This window comes from Gymnoscopelus microlampas, assembly GCF_963454915.1.
Source record: "Gymnoscopelus microlampas genome assembly, chromosome: 15".
In the NCBI taxonomy this organism is placed as follows: domain Eukaryota; kingdom Metazoa; phylum Chordata; class Actinopteri; order Myctophiformes; family Myctophidae; genus Gymnoscopelus; species Gymnoscopelus microlampas.
In genome coordinates this window covers 16,495,987-16,512,401 of record NC_139952.1, presented here as the reverse complement: position 1 = coordinate 16,512,401, position 16,415 = coordinate 16,495,987, and the positions used below count along the sequence as shown (strand labels likewise).

The window sequence follows — 16,415 nt, the reverse complement described above, 5'->3', positions numbered from 1 at the left end:
TATTATTCACGGAAGAACGGTCCTGAATTGAGAATTCATCCAATGGAACAAAGTTGTCTCAGCTTCCAGGTTAATTTAGGTGACACGGCTTCAATGAGCACCATACACTTTGATAAAGACACCGACACACTTCAATCATAACATGCCTTCGGTTACACATTTCCCAAACGCTTCTTATCTGCAGCATCACTACGTCGTGGATTATCCAAGTGGCGCCGATTTTGTTCCCCTTAAAAAAAAAAGAAGGATTATGCAAAACAAAGCCATTTGTTTCCATCGTTTGAGAGGCGCTCTACCCCAAGTGAAGAGTGAGTTTTTAGTGAATGTAGGTGGAACCAGATGTAGGCGGTTAGCTCGGGAAGGAAGAGGTACAGTAGAGATGAACAGATAATTCACCGACTTCTTATCTTGAAAGAAGTCTTTCATCTTTATCTCTAAAACCCCATGTCGATGACAAGACCGCGGAGAAAAGGTACAGTAGGACTGGATTGAGCTCTTCATATAGATTGCGGTTCGTGTCGAGCGCCCTGGTTGTGTGTGCAGGCATTTACTCCAACATCATACCGTACAGAGACTTAAAACACGGGACTTTTCATTACTCTTTCAAAGCCACAGAGGACTTTTATCTCTTCTATAATGCTCGCTCTATTTGACTTGGCCGAGGATGACACTACAGCGGCTTGTTTGGAGGAATGCGTCATCTAGGCTCGGTCAGCTCCAAGCATCACAATGTCTGTCTGATGTCCTTATACCAGTGTGGTGTAAAGTAACTAAGTACATTTACTCAAGTACTGCACTTAAGTACAATTCTGAGGTACTTTTACTCTACTGGAGTATTTCCAATTTTCAGCACTTTTACTTTCTACTCCGATACATCTCAGAGGCAAATATTGTACTTTTACTCCACTTCAATTATTTGAAAACTTTAGTTACTTTGCAGATATAAATGATTACATTATAAAACATACATTTACCACTTTAGCCCTATTTCATACCTTGGCTATTTTCAAAAGAAATTGTACTTTTACTTTTGGTAATTTAAGTACATTTTGATACTAATACTTTTGTACTTTTACTAAAGTAAATTTTGAATTCCAGACTTTTACTTGCAACAAGAGTATCTACAATGCAGTATTGATACTTTTACTTAAGTAACACATGTGAGTACTTTTTCCACCACCACCTTAAATACTCAGCTGCCGTTTCTTGCATGTATCCCCCCTTCCCCTGGCCGTGGGACGCGATCAAGCTGCTCGCACACAGGAGAGACGTCACTATAACCAAGCTACGCCGCACTCCCTCGGTCTGGGAAGGAAAATGATTTTTTTTCCCCCCGAGTCAAAGATGCTTAAGAGAGACCGTGTTTGATGACAGACACCACGAAACCCTCTCGGTTATGTTTTTCTGTTGCTCTGAAGGAGGTACAGATTGTTCTCATTATCACATTGGGGCTTGATGTCCTGAGATGCCCCCTGACAGCACGGTCAAAGTCAGCACACACACACCCTAACACTTAGTAGTGCTGAGAGACTGGACTTAAGCCCAACCGACATGTAGCGTTTTTTATTATTACAAATAATAGATTAAATTCTGTTTTACACCATGACTGTTTGAATCGGGATGACCTGAGGCACCAGTGGAGATACTTTAACCCATTGATACCTGGAACGCATCTGTGTCACTTTAGATGTCTTTGGCTATTCAAAAATAGCAGATATACAAGCTCATAGCGCGGCACCGAGTGCCGCACTACGAGCTTGTAGATCTGCTATTTTTGAAAAATCGTGAAAAATATTTTTTAAATATTTTTTTCCGATTTTTTTTTTAGGATTTAGATTTTTTTTTAGATGCGGCCTCAGGTCTTAAAGGGTTAACACACAGGCATACTGAAGACAGACAAATGACATAGAATTATTAAAGTGTTCATAGAGAGATAAAAAAAAAAAAACCTGTTGTTGCCGGCTCAGATACACGTGTCAACACACACAGAGTGAGAGAAAGGCAAAGGGAACAAAGTGTTTTTATATGCTGGGGTCGGTTGGGGAGGTGTTAAATGTATAACAAGAGAGAGGTGTGGCGCGGGGGAAATATTTTGGCCCACCATCATGGAGACTAAGGGGGGCGGCTGTAGCTTAGCCTTAGTGGGTATGAGAGGCTGTCTGGTAATCAGAAAGGTCACCGCTTCGCCTCCCGGGCCCGCCAAGTAATACGTGTCAAAGTGTCCCTGAGCGTTACACTTAACCCCTAACTGCGCCTCCCCAAGCACTCATCGTGACCATCTGAGCAGCCATCACCTCTGTGAAGCTGAAACAGAATTTCCCCCAGGGGATTAATAATGCAACCTCGATCCGCGTTGCATCATGGCTTGGCCCGGACACTACGACAAGCCCAATTGGCCGTGGGAAGCTGGGCGGGGGAGGGGCAATCTCTGTCGCTGTGCTGGTAGGCTGCCCTAGCGTATCTGGTCTAGAGGGGTGGGTTCAAAATCTCCGGAGAAAAATTATGTGAGATCCCATTGGTTCACCGATCTGTCCGTCAGCCCCCGCCCCGCCCCATGCCCCTCCTCCTCCTCCCCAATGTGCAGCATTGAGAGTCCTGACGTCACAACATTTGGAGCGACGGCCACCGCACTCTGGTTGGTTGGGGAAATGAAACACTTCCTATTCCAGGAACGTCAACACGCTGGTCCAGGCTCTTAATTTTTAGCAAAACTAAAAAAATAAAAGCCTGGAGATCGAGGCTACTGGGCTGGTGACTCCCAACAGGTTACTGTAGGTTGGTCAGAGCGCCTGTTCAGCAGGGGGCCGAACTGAGAGGAATAGCGCGTTCCAACGCCTGCGTTGCGGCCGTTACAAGTAGGAAGAAGCGGCTTGTGTGTTGGAGGAGAGACTCGTGGTTGTCTACAGCCTCCCCAAGACTTAAGGTCGTTACACAACAGGAGCGACGCGAATAAACCAAACGAAAATGCGCCACGATTATTTCACATCAAACTATTAATTTGATGATGCCTCATTCAAAGAGGTGGATGGTTTTATTCGGAGAAAAAACGACCTAGGTTGAAGAATAAATACGACGCCTTATTGCTGCGTTATATTCGTTCGTGTTCTATGTGGATGTACTCATGAACAGCAGTTTAAGGGGATTTCAAGGGGTCCACAGTTAAATTACTGGCAGTTAGAAACCAAATGGAACCTTACAGTTTTGTAACTCTGAGAGTGTACAAATGGAACCAAATGGACCCATATGGACACTTACGGGTCCATTTGGTTCCATTTGTACCCTCTCTCTCAAACTTAAATGAACACTGAGGATTTTACAGTGTACTGTAGATTGAGAGATACAAATTGCATCAAATGCATATCAAATTGGGGGTCCTGGAAATGAAAAAGGATCTGATCTATGTTGATAAGATCGGGGGTAGAGGATCATTATACTGCCATCAGAGACAAAAGCCAATGATATTCAAATGTCCCTTCTGTGAACAAAAAAGTATTCCACACACAATGTGACAAATGTACAGACACACACACACACACACACACACACACACACACACACACACACACACACACACACACACACACACACACACACACACACACAGGCCGTAAAGTTTACTAGCTTTCATCAGGGGCGGACTGGCCATAATGGCATACCGGGCATATGCCCGGTGGGCCGCAGGGCCGCTTTAAAATTGCGGTAGAGTGTCTGCTATCTGCGCGCCGGTTGTGGTGGGCCAGTCTGGGCCAAAATGCCAGGGCCGAATTTTTGGTCCCATTCCGGCCCTGGCTTTCATGCTCCTGACCAGTCTGAAGCTACATTTGCACAGCAGAGTAATGGCGCAGTAGATCACCAGTAGTTTGATGGCTCTCCGTGCTTATTGGAGAGCTTTCAATTCACATTTTATCCAAAGAAAAGTCCAGAGAAGGTACTTAACATTCCTTAACACAGCTGAGAGGGGAAACGCAACAGTAAATTAAATGATTGCTCGGCAAAGCAAATACATAACAACTTTTAATCAAATTATTAGCAATGAGTGACTGAAAGTATGATAATGGCCATAATATTTGTGCGTGTAGAACAGATTGTCACTCGCACAGTGAAGGAATTGTCGTATTGCTTGCCTGTGTCAAGAATGGGTGGATTTCAACATTTAAATCATCCCAGCAATTGAGAGAGAATAAAACAGAGCGGGGGATGTAACAGCCAGGTCTCAGCACATCAGCACGTGTCTTGCCAAGTGGAATAAGCTTTTCACTGTAATATCCTCTCTTGGCATTGACATTAAAGTGAAATGCGGCATTCTTTTAAGGCCATTATTTCAGATATAATACAACTTCCCCAAACTATTAGCTACACCAGGCTGATATAAGTGTCACTTTCCATGAAACCTCCAAAGATCTAGCCTAGAAAATTGGAAAGGAAATGGGGGAGTCTGGAATCCGCATGGTCAGGATTGATGGATTGCCCTTGCTTATAATGACGTATAGAATATAGCTGTGTTTACAAAAGATCTTGGTGCCCATGTGGCTGGTATGAGGAGTCAAAGCACATGGCTTCGGCCCTGGGTTCAAACCTGCAATTCTAAAATGGATCGTTCCAGTCCTTGATTGTGATCGAGTCCCATTGTAAAATACTCGATAAACACACACACTTGGACCGAATGTATCAGTGTCATTGCGCAATTTTGTTTTTCCTATGGCAAGATAAGAGGAGCACTCCTTTTCGTCCTGGGTACAGTATGTGCAAAGTTTTACTGTACATCATTTTAAATTACTTAAAAACAAGGCAGATACTGTGATGTGTACCATTCAGTGCCTTCTGTGCATTTGCAGAGCAACTTCCTTCTTTATGTTGGAACTAGAAATTGTTCTTGTAGCGAAATTGTTATCAAAAACTGTTTTAATTGGGATATGTCTATCTATGATGGGTTTTTGAAAAGCAATAAGCCACACAAGGACGTTAACCATGATTTTAGAACAGCTACATTGCAATATTGATACTTGTACTTAAGCAAAACATTTGAGTGCTTTTTCCACCACTGGGCATGCGATGCCACTTTGCAATCTGGAAGTCACCTTGAGAGAGAGGGGAAAGTGAGGTGACACTCAGAAAGAAGGCTGACAGAAAAAAACGCCATGCCTGGGCCTCGGCTCATGGCCCGTCTCCCGGGGAATGTGGTTGACTCAAAGCTAGGATCCGTTGGGGGCCATAAAACGGAAAGTACCAAGGAGAAACAAGATTACACAAACACGCCCAACACAAAAAGAAAAAGAAAGAAAACACTTGGGAAGCAGTAAAATAGCCTGTGTGGGTGTCAAGTTATTTGGAATGGTTTCTAAGCTGCACTTCGACATAACTGCTCTGCTTTGAGCACTAAATGGAAGTATTGCAGGCAGCAAAAGCAAACAGTCCCTTTCATTGCCAGGACTGGAGTATTTAAATGCATGTGGAGAACCATTTGAGTCAGTAGGGACTGGGGATGGCGAAATAAATATGAGCGCATGATGTGTATGCAGAGGTTATGGTATCCTCTCTCTCTTGAGGTACTGAGATTTGAGGTCCTTATGCCAAATACTCATTCTCTCTGACGTTTTGACCAGGAGACAGGATACATAACCGAACCTGCGTCAGTTAACCTGACACTGGAACAAATGCATTTCAATAGGTAGTGCTGAATTTCTCCAAATTTTCTTGACAAACGAAACAGCCAAAAAGCTACGAGCCAAAATCGTATTTCTGTGAAAATACAGATTTCTAGACCGCGATGTTTGGTTAGTCTCCACACAGAGCCCACCAAGCAGGGGTCAACCCAAATGGGTGGAGGTCATCCTCAACCAGAGAGCCGGGTTTAATCTTCGTACCCACGTGGTGTATCATTACCAGTGCCACTGACATTAATGGAATATGTTACTAACTTAAAATAGGATTTCTGTCATGAACATGCCACGTTATCTTGACTTTGTTGTTTTCCTTTTTGCGGCTAATCTGGTGGCATTTGAAGATAAATGGCTTTCATTATGCGGTCGAAAGCTTGAAATAGGAAAGGAATTAAAATGTGGCACCACGAATAAAATGAAAATACAACACAAAACTCCACCGCACAGCATTTTGGTCTGTATCTTGGAGGTGACAGAACCGATTTGTACCGAGCGACATTCCACGAGGTACAAGGGCATTCTGGGCTACTTTTAGACCCGCTAAATATTGCCCTGGTTTTACATAATCACCATTAGCAGAGTGAGAGTCACATAAAGAGAACTTTATGTTTCCCAAACTGCTACTTGACAGGGAGGCATAAAGGTTTAAGGAGCTGTGTTTGGCAGAGGCTGGTTTTCACGCAGACTGCCCACGGCTTCACTAATGACACTGGCTGACATCCTGACCCTTGCTCTGCGCCGTGCAAGGCCTTGTTAGGCTGTTAAAATGGCCCTGGCCTGCTAATGCAACTATTGCCGTGTGTTTTTACCAGTGGTGGAAAAAGTACTCACACGTTTTACTGAATGAAGTAAAAGTATCAATACTGCAATATAGAAATACTCTTATGAGTAGGCCTGAAAGTCCGGAATTCAAGATTTACTTGAATAAAAGTGCAAAAGTATTGGTATCAAAATGTACTTAAAGTACCAAAAGTAGAAAGTACTCATTACGCAGAATGTCCCATGTCACAAGTTTTCAAATGTATGAAATGTATAAAAATCCTTTGAAAATAGCAGATCTACTGGCTTACAATGCGTCGCATTGTGAGCTTGTAGAGCTTGTGAGCTTCAAATGGCCGAAATGCATATAGGGCTTAATGTATGTTTTGTAATAATAATCCAAATCTACAAAGTAACTAGCAACTAAAGTTTTCAAATAATTGTAGTGGAGTAAAAGTACAACATTTGCCTCTGAGATGTAGTGGAGTAGAAGTAAAAGTAAAGGAAAACTGGAAATACTCCAGTTAAATAAAAATACCTCAAAAATATGTTTAAGTACAGTACTTGAGTAAATGAATTTAGTTACTTACCACAGTGTGTTTTTACACACAGCACTAGCATGTAGTGTCTTCTGTTTTGGGGCGGTTTATGACTCGTGAGCCCAGGGAGGTACGTAACGTTACCACCAGCTGTTAATGATAAAACAAATCAGCTTTAGGGTGTCCAAGGACATAATTAATAGGCCGTGTAACTTGAAAGACGCAGCGTGAGTGCATTTCAGAGCAGAGGAGCTGTTTATCGTTGATGAAGACAAGTGCTCCAGCCGGTGGATTAGCCACAATGTACGGCCTGTATATCTTCATGGAGAATACCACAGGCGAGGAGGTTTTTGCAATCCGTCAGCAGAAAGTCACAGACGCATACACTATATGCGCTATCAAGGAGAAGCTTTCAAATTGTCCATAGTTGTAACAGGATAATCCCATGCAGAAGCTACTCCCTGAGCTATCACAGTTACAGATTACACCAAGTGTTTACCACTTCTCTGACATGTCGCATTCAGAGCAATTTCCTTTCCCCCAAAAGAGGTCTTGAACCTTTCTAAACAGCAGCAACGGGAGGTACAGTGGTATGGTGCTGTAGTGGTGGTGGTAATGAGAGAGAGAGAGAGAGAGAGAGAGAGAGAGAGAGAGAGAGAGCCACTGTGAGGGAGAGGAGCAAAACGGTGCGGGTCTGGAGTGTATGAAACATTTACTGTTAAGAGCTCTGTCAGATCTGCTGCTTATCTCTGGGGGGGGGGGGGGGAGTAGGGGGGGGGGGGTCTTGAGCTCTCATGCTCTGGGATGCTTCTCCTTGCGCTTGCGGGCCTGGAACCATTTCAGACCACTTTAATGGACAACTGCGGAGGGGCTATTACACCCCCATCAGCACCTCCATGGAGTAATCACACGCCACCTCGGGAGCCAGGCCAGTGAATACACTTGCGCTTCCTTATCGGTGGCTGACAGTGAAGGGTGAATTTGATATGGCTCTCTGAAAACCCATGGCCCCATAATTCACCCATGCTGAACTGAGGGAGATATAAGCCTCGCTTCACTGTGCAGTAAAACCCTCAGTGTTTATTTAACTCGGAGCGTGTGCAAATGAAATCGAATGGGTCTATTTGGTTTCTTTTGTACACTCTTGGAGTTACAAATGGCTCTATTTGCTTCCATTTGTACACTCTTGGAGTTAAATTAACACTGACAATTTTACCGCTTGCGCTGTCACCCCTTCAGAAGTCAACATTCTGGAAAAGGCGAGCACTTCCTGTCTTGTCAGCCACTGGCTTGTTTTCAGGTCCACGTTGAAACCTTGTTTTGAGACAGACTTTGTGTCAGGACTAGGTGAGTGTAACAACAACTCAAGTCTGAGCCCTCGGTTGACCTCTGTCACCTTTGACACGGTGGCCCGACAGCCAGGCATTTACTCACGTGGCGCAGCGTCTCGTTCTCCCCTCAAACGGAGAGAGAGAGAGAGTGATAAAGACGCAGTAAAGAGACGAAGAACAAATGATGCAAAGATAGTTCGAAGGCGGAGAGAGTGAGAGAGCGAGAGAGAGAGAGAGAGAGTGAGAGAGTGAGGCAACCTGAGTCTCTGTGTCTCTGCGAGCTAAAAGGGGAGTTTGGGTTCAAAAATGGAAACTCAGTCCAAAAGCCTGGTTTGAAAAGGGGTCCCAAGTGAGGTGGGTGGTCTGACTCTGGGCTCCGCCTACCTCACCGCTGTGAAGTGAACACGTCTGGTTGCTGTTGATTCCAGGACACCACTCAGCCATAGAGACTGACTGCCATCCTAAAAACAACCTCACATACAGCGAGGAACCCACCGTCCTCGCTCTCTCTCTTTCTTCCTCAGTCTTGCTGTCAGGATGCCGTTGTGTTGATTTGAATTCATTACGATTTGTTTGAGCATTTCCAAGGACATAATGAGCGTAGTGTACACAACCTGAAACCAAAGCAACCATTTTCTGTGTTACTCTTTGGGGCAAATTACAGCGTTTTTAGAGCGAGGTGCCCAGAATCACTTGGCAGGCCTGGAGGCACAAGCCTTTCTGTCCATCAGAGGTTTTCTATCACAACATTTTGACAACAGTGAGCAAAGTGAAACAAAGTGAGAACTGTGCGGTAAACATCGTCAGCTCTTTGGTTTCCAAGAAGCAAGCCTGTGATTTTCTATTATGCAAGAACTCTCAATATAAAGACCTTCAAGACACTGTCCAATTAAGCGTTATCATCTGTTTTAGGCCTTGATTTTCCATGTCAATTTGGTCAAATACGTTTTTGCCCTCCAAATCATTATCCAATACAAAGAAAGAGAATATCCATATAAGTGACCAAAACTGAAAGCAATATAAAAAATGTGATGTAAAATCTTTGATTTACTGCAATGTTCAAATGATTCATTACTGCAACGTTCAAATGATTAATGTGCTTCCTACAGTATATGGCCCATTTATATGGATATAATGACACTGATAATTTGCAAATAGCGTTAGTGTACCGAAAATTATGAATTATTTTAAAGATACATTTCCACATCGCTAAATCATATTTTTGAAAACAATTTCAGAGAAATGCAGCTGAACTTGAGTCAGATTTGAGATTTAAAAGTTTATAGGCCAAGGTCAAACATTGAGAATCGACGAAAAGCCTGAGAACAGAACAGACTGGATATTCTACTGCCAGAATAGTTTTTAGTTTCTTTCTTGGGAAATAAAAACTACTTAGTGCTGTATTTGAGCTGTGTTCACACGAGAGAAAAGAAAACTCTTCTTAAAAAAAAGTTTCTGTTAATTCCTCGCTTGTGAACTACCTTTCACTTTCCCTTTCATCTACTGTAATTCACCACCACTGGCCATTATATCAAGCTATTTGTAGCTGTTAAGACGTGTTAAATCAAGGTCTCTGACAGTGTTATGTCTACATGACATGGATTCAATGGTTAAGTAAAAGCCTATATGTACTGCAGAGCAAGATGAATAGCGCAAAAGATTCTCTGAAAGCCTGTAACATGTAAGATGAAAGCCAATTTATCAAGGAAGTCAAACGCGGTTAACGAAAGCAAAGGGCAATTCATTTTTGACATCCTGCTTTGCAAAGCATGAACTTCTTTTATTTTTTTTAAGAAAAAGAAAAAAGGAGGGATGGACAAAATGTTTTGTCCTTGAACTTCAGTTCTTCAGCTCTCCGAGTACATCCAAGAGAAATGTTTGCTTTTTTTTTGTATTTGGGTACTGTGATTCAGACGTTTGCTTATTATTTCAATCATGATTTTGGAAATGAATTTCCAGAGTTGGTCTAGACGAGGATTATTTGGCTATCCTCGGAGACAAGATTCCAGTGGCAGCATACCTTGATCGACTGTCTGATAACAAGTGTTTTGAATGGCCGTTCCTCTTAAAAGGAAAAGGTGTGAGAAAGGGGTAACGGTTACGGATAAAACTACCAAAGCACCATAATATATTTCAGTTATAGTTTGATATTTTTTAATAAATGTATCTGTATGAATCAGCACTAATTATATTACAATAAACATGCTATAACACACATTTTCCTTTCATTAATCTTATATCCTCAAGCAGATGAGCTATCAACAGGAATCAGACACGTGACTTCTATTCACGACTAACTGGAAACATAACACAAGTACGGCAGAGATTGTGCATGAATGTATATTTTCACAAATCCTCCAGTTACCACGGGGGCTCTTTTATGTCTACTGTCTACTAATGTCAAAGCAAGCCCTCAAATTACCCCAATTAATTACGAGTATCTGCAAGTATGGGAGAGGAAGTACTTGCATTCACCCAAGACATGGGAATGCGGAACGAAACCCAAACATACAAACAAATGTTGGACCTGCTCGTTGAGCCGGACCCCGGCTGGAGGAAGCTTTGTACTGGAGGACACTGCAGCGCCACAGAGAATCAGGCCACAGTCGTTGTGTGACGCAAGTCTGCTTTATGGGAAACTTTCCCTCGGCAATCCATCTGATGATGGCTCACTTATATCACTGGCACACAACCTATACTGCGTACGTCAGCGTTTCCCTCTATTCCACCCAGCAAACAGCGATCACAGGGCTGCAGCCGCTGTGGTCACATGTACTTGCATGCAGTGTTTACATAGAAAACTTCTTCGAAATGGTACTCCTGTCAACAATCTAACCAAATCCAACTGTCTTTTCTGCTGTGAAATAATATCACAGATATAGACGGAGAAAAAAAAGGGGGGGAACGTCAAGATGGGACTTGACAAGAGAAGCTGGTATGTTTTGCTCAGTTGTTAAGCCGTCTTCGGGGCAGGCCTCGGTTTTTGCTTGGAAAATGGAATCCCTCGTGACATATAAGCACTGCATCAATGTGTTCCAGCGCGGGTTGCCAGGAGCGCTATCTATCACGCAGGGTGCCCCTTCTAATCAGGATGAATAGGCATTTAATGACAGCAGTTGTTTCCTTCAATGTCACGTCCATGTTTATCCTCTATCCTAACATCCCATTAAGCGAGGGCTGCAGAGTTTATACACCGACGTGGTAGTCATCCAGTGTTACAATCACAAATCCCCACAGCACGCTGCTTCCACTGGAGCTCTCTGTCTGTCTGTCTGTCTGTCTGTCTGTCTCTCTCTCTATGCTGCCTTCCTTTTGCCATCTCTCTCTTTTTTCCTCCATTCTCTTCTTCAGTCCGTGTCCATCGGAAGTTTTGCCAGCCAGCCATTAACATCAGGTTCAGATTAAAGGAGCATTTCACCCCTGGAAGAACTTACAGTCACTCAATGTTAATAATATTTGTAGTAGATAACAGTAGCAAAATTTGAAATTTGCACCCTATGGCCAGAAAAATATAGAAGTCTGTGTGTTTGACTGGGGTTTGACTGGACTGCTGCATTACTACAATGACCATAATGCTTTGGGGCACTGCCCTTCCTTGTGGAGGGGAGGCTGCGTGGGGGTGTGGTCTACATTGTAGTCAGGAAGTAAGGTGAGATAAAGAGACTATGAGTCAAATGACTCATAGTCTCTGAGGATATGGATACAAATTAAAAAAAATACAGATAAAACACACCAGGATCATGTTAATGGGTCCTAGACCTAGATAAAAATAGGGGTTTGATGCAAAATCGGCGAAATGTCCCTTTAAGCACCACGACTTCTCGCCTCATGTGTCGCCCATTCCATTCCTCCTCTCTCGGTGTTGTCAGTAGTGGTGGTGGCCGTGACGCACGGAGCCATGCTTTATCTGGGACCAGCCAGGCTCTTTGAAGTCGTGGTGTGGCACAGAGGGCGGTTAACATCCATCCGTCCGTCCGTCCGTTGGTCTGTCCGTATATTTATCTATCCATCTACTGCAGGGGTCGTCAACCTTTTCAGGCCAAGGACCCCCTATCAGAGAGAGAGATGAAGCAGGGACCCCCACTATATATTACGTAAAATTGTGTTGCAGACTAAAGCTTTTCATAGATGTTGGATTCACGCTAATGTGTATTTTCAGACATTTAACGACTTAAACCGCCAATATTTAGTAAACTTTAACTCTGTACTTGGTCTGATCTTTTTTCCCCTCTTTGCTGAAAATAGCCGATCTACAAGCCCACAACGCCTCGCAGCGCGAGGCGTTGTGGGCTTGTAGATCGGCTATTTTCGGCTAAAGTTGTCCTTAGAATAGGGATGCTACAGGGTTCAAGTGGTTAATGTAAAAAACAATGATCCTATCACACGGAGATTTGGGCGGACCCCCTGTAGCAACTCTGAGGAGCCCCTAGGGGTCCCGGACCCCCTGTTGAAGACCCCTGATCTACTGTGTATCTATCTCTCTATCTATCTATCTGATGTATATGGGCTACATGTGTGTGTGCATGCATGCTCCCTACGTAGCTGTATGTCTACCTCTGTACATTTTCTCCATGTATCTCTCTTTGACCTCGTGTGTCTGTTTGTAAACAATGCGCTTATATTTAACATCTGTCTGTACGGTATGTGCCCTTCCATAATGTGTGTGTAAAGCATTGATCGATTTGTAGTAATTGTGTGTGTATATACAGTATTTATGTATGTACGTATGTATCCATCTGCACATGTGTGTTTGTGAGCGCGTGTGCAGTGTTTCTGTTTGGGCGTGTGCGTGTGCGTGCGTGTGTGTCCATCTGCTGCACGTGTCTGCCCGTGTGTGTGCACAGATGCATGCATGCATGCATCTGTGCGTATTTCCCCTCAGTGAGAGAGGATGCATGCCAAGGCTAAGCCCAATCTAAACAGAGCCGAGCTATAGCAGGAAGAAGAGGTGCAGTAGCCCGGCTAACTTCACCACATGGGATTGTTGCAGACTGACCCGACTCCTGCCTTGGACGCAGGGGGGGGGGGGGGGGGGCAGGGGAGGGGTCGATGCTCTTTTCAACTTTCCCTCGCGGTACTTGTACTGTATGTCTGCTATCGGGTCTCATGCCGGTGTTGTTTGGCCTTGATGGAGTTTACCACCAGCTTTGGGCTGTATTCAGGGTTGCCAGTATTCAGGGTCTGCTTATTATAATTTCCCCGCAAGATTTTATTTGAAAATAGCCGATCTACAAGCTCACAACGCGTCGCATCGCGACGTGTTGTGAGCTTGTAGATCGGCTATTTTCAAATAGCTGATGTATATGTTAAAGTGCTCATGTGGCCCGACTCCACGTCCACATTGTAATGCGTCGTGGGCTTGTAGATCAGTTATTTTTTGCCATCGTACGATGGCGTGTAAATTAGCACTACATTGCTGACACACTGGCAAATGATCACTGTGCTGATCATGTGTACCTTTCATTGCCTGTGTTGTCTGCGGCTCATTTGGAAAAAGGTGCAATTTTTTACACAGTTGAGACTTCTATCTATTTTATCTATTTATATGTATTTTCTGTTGGTGTCGTGTTTCTGAAACCATTGTAAAAGTAAGACATTGTATAATGTAATCAATGTAATTGTACACTAAATCATCAATAAACAAATCTACAAAAAACAACATGTTCAGGTCTGAAATCAGTTCATCTATAGCGTAGTAGATTATGGATTATCTATTCAATACAAACCCTGTATCTCCAGCGTGTCTATATGAAGCCAGATTCAGAGACGCACGCTAGAGATATAGATTATTAGATCATTACACATATCGACTTTAACGAGATAAGATAAAGTAAAGCCAGGTTTACTAATCCAATAAGTAGCCTTGCTGTGTATAAGGCCGAGGCAGGCGAAGCTAAACAAAACATATCAATTGTCTTGTAGCGTACCGAGCTAAAAGAAACAGATCTGCGATTAGCCGTGGATCTTTGAGTGGATAATTACAACACGCTCCCCCAGTCCTAGGCTCCAAGTGAATCTGGAGAATACAACCCCAGACAGATTGGACTCAAACTTAAGAGCTCTGTGTTTCTGAAATGTCACTAACGTCACAACATGACAGAGCGATCCAAGCCATCAAGCCCATTCCTTAAACTAAAGAGGGTGAGAGAGAGGAAGAGAGAGGGGGAGGGGGGTGGGGGGGGGGGGGGGGGGGTTGAGAGACATCAGGAGGCAGGGGAAGGGAGAATAGAGAGAGAGAAAGTCAAAGATAGTGAGAGAGAGCGAGAGAGAGAGAGAGAGAGAGAGCGAGAGAGAGAGAGAGAGAGAGAGAGAGAGAGAGAGTGAGTATGTGAGAGTGTAAACAGGGAGGACATCCCTGGCCTTTCATCTGTCTGGGTCTCTGTTTATTTTTGCTTTTCTCGGACTGAAGTGCACAAGAAGTGTGTGTGTACACACACAGTGACAAGCAGGGGGGGTCGAATGATCTAAACCAGTACACCTAAAGATGACCTGTAGGACCATTACCTCCAAACTGAAGGAAATATGGAGACATTTCCGAAGAGCAATAATATCAATCTTTGGGAATGTGGATATCGAAACCCACAGCAGGGCTGTGTGCAGGGTTGCCAGATCTGCTTATTATAATTTCCCCGCAAGATTTTATTCGAAAATAGCCGATCTACAAGCTCACAACGCGTCGCATCGCGACGCGGTGTGAGCTTGTAGATCTGCTATTTTCAAATAGCTGATGTATATGTTAAAGTCCTCATGTGGCAGTCGCTTCTTTTGGGCTGGTTTTCCTAGACCTGGTTGCTTGTTTCTCTCACAGAATCTGGCAACACTGGCTGCGTGATCGTTTTCGTGACGATGGTGGAGAATCTGACACTAAGCAGAAAAATACTGTGGCGCTCACAAACGTAATAAAAACTGTTGATGTTTCCACTATCAAGTCTTCACCAGAGGTTCTGATGAAGACTTGATAGTCCAAATGTCAATTCTGATGGAATAAATCTGTGTTATGGAGGATTTAATGAAGTGTACAAGTCTTATTTTTCAGATTGATGTTTGATTTTTTGGCCTCTGCACCTTAAACAATATTTTTGGTGTGTGCGTGTGTGTGTGTGTGTGTGCGTGTGTGTGTGTGTGTGTGCGCGTGTGTCTTTTGGACTGTATTAGAAACTGACACTATACCGCTGCCACTCCGTAATGGTTTCAGCAGCTGTAAAAAGTAATACAAATGTATGGACTTATAGTACTGTGATATGCTATGGATTAAAATATCTATACAGAGACTGGGGGTTTGAGTCCTCCACGGGGCCGCTGGCTTGGCCAGGCTCTCTCAACGAACACAATTGGCTGTGTTCGCGGGGTGGGTCGCCGGCTGGAGAGGGAGGGCCTTCTCACACATGGGGGAGGGGGGGATAACAAATAAAAAAAGAAGAGATATCTGTAATCAAATGTGTATATTATTTTACAACCTATTTTAACCCATTAAGACCTGAGGCCGATTCTACAAATGCCTTCTAAAACGGTTTTCTGAAAAACCGCAATGTTGCTTTATCAGTGCTGCTCCAACTTTTTCATGTCAAGGACCCCCAAAATGATATGTATTTGGCCGCGGACGCCCATCTCAAAATATTTTGTTCAAGAGACCCCCAGAAGCAAAGATTTGAGTTAAAAATGTTCGCTTTAAAAGAGCATATATATTCAAAGATTTGCACACATTTTCAAAAATAGCAGATCTACAAGCTCGAAGCGTGGCACTGCCGCGCTATGAGCTTGTATATCAAAAGTCAAGTGTAAAATGGCAAATGCTTTTTAGCAAATCTAATCTAAATCTAAAAATGACACAGACGCGTTCCCGTTCTTAATGGGTTAAACCCCAACCCAAAGCAGAGAACCTCTACAGCATGGTATGGCAGCATTCACAGCCCACTAGCGTGTCTTACAGCAGCCCCCCATTTACACTGATTCCCGTACAAAAGTACAGTATTCGTGCCTCGTGCTTCGTCGTATATGTTTTACGGTTACTGAAATGTCAAGAATTGAACACGGAGCGAGCCAGTGAAGACATAACACCATGGATCACTACGGCCCTCAGAATGTATACATCATCATTCGTGGTGAGGAGTCACTATGGAAGTGCT

General features: G+C 43.6%; 1 protein-coding gene across 1 annotated transcript in view; it reads right to left on the bottom strand.

Annotated features, from left to right (window-relative positions):
• angpt1 (angiopoietin 1) overlaps positions 1-16,415 on the bottom strand; it is a 78,171-nt gene that overhangs the window by 50,292 nt on the left and 11,464 nt on the right. The window lies entirely within an intron of this gene.